Source organism: Dendroctonus ponderosae, unplaced genomic scaffold, assembly GCF_020466585.1.
Source record: "Dendroctonus ponderosae isolate FM_Combo_2020 unplaced genomic scaffold, Dpon_F_20191213v2 Dpon_F_20191213_9, whole genome shotgun sequence".
In the NCBI taxonomy this organism is placed as follows: Eukaryota; Metazoa; Arthropoda; class Insecta; order Coleoptera; family Curculionidae; genus Dendroctonus; species Dendroctonus ponderosae.
Window position 1 is genome coordinate 3,019,061 of NW_026019116.1, and position 1,383 is coordinate 3,020,443.

A 1,383-nucleotide genomic window follows, 5' to 3' on the forward strand; every position below is an offset into this window, starting at 1 on the left:
TAATAAGGTTTATAATACCTAAATCTTAAGGTTTTTTAAATAATACGACATTAATCAAAATCTAATCTAATTTTCACGCATCAAATACTTTAGAAGTATTTAAGTTATGTAAGCGTAATTTATAGTGGAGTGTAACAAGATGTACTATTTTATATCCCAATGATAATAAACTTACCATGTTATACAGGGTGTCCACAAATTTAAACTAATCAAATAAGAACTTTAAGTGGCTCTAACTTGATTAATTTAAATACAACCCCATATTTTTTAACTTACCAGTAAATGCAACTTTTAATTACCTATCGAATGGTATTAGGATGTTAATCGCTAAGTTTTTGTCTTTTTACAAAATACGTCAAATAGTCGTTCTGTGCACCATTTGGTGATGTTTAATTAAAGGTTCCAATGTATCTAAGTTGGCTATGCCATTTACACATGTCAAATCATTATTTTGTTTGTCAGTTTAGACTGCAGTATCTTTTTGATAGCTTGAGTGGTATTGTTTTTTCTAATTGTAGACGTGTTGGTCGTTATTTTAATATTATTATTGTGTTGGTAAGTGAAAATGAAGAATTATCCAAGAGAAGAGCGTATTGACATGATTTTCACCCTTGGAGAAAGTCATAAAAATTGTTTATTGGTTTCTCGAGTTTACCTCAAAAGTTTCCTGAAAGAAATCATCATATGCCAACAGTTTTTAAGCGCTTTAAAATCGCATAATGTTCAGTACAATAAAGTGGCGCAACTTATTTTGCCTAAATTAAATTATACAAAACAAGATCCTGCTAGAAGCACTAAACTAGATAGAACTTTTCAGTTGCTTGCACTCAAGTCGTTAAAATGAACCAAGGTAAATTGCTCAGAATAGTATTTTTTTTTATTTCTTTATTTCAAATTACATTCTGATACATGTACATATATAAAGGATACAAAATGAAATGGCGTTAAAAAACAATTGACAAAGGACATATTATACTAAAAGGTACTGTTGTTACATATCTAAATAGTGTCTAATACTATAAGGCTCTAACTCAATTAACATCTGTTTTAATTTATTCTTAAACAATTTTTCAATTCTTACTTTTTTAATGTTGTTTTCTAGTTTATTAAAGAATTTTATACCCATATAGCACAGACTCTTTTCAGACAGTGTTAGTCTGTGTGTTGGATACAAAATGTTTCCCGTGCGGGTGTTATGATTCTGGTTAACGTTGTTATCGTGTAAATATATAGTCTTAAAAACACATAATATTGCCTCAAAAATGTACAGACCGTACACAGTTAAAAGACCCTTTGATTTAAAAACCCCTTGACAAGACTGCAAAGGAGACATTCCGTAGATAGTCCTTAGTATACGTTTTTGTACTGTAAATATATTTCGAG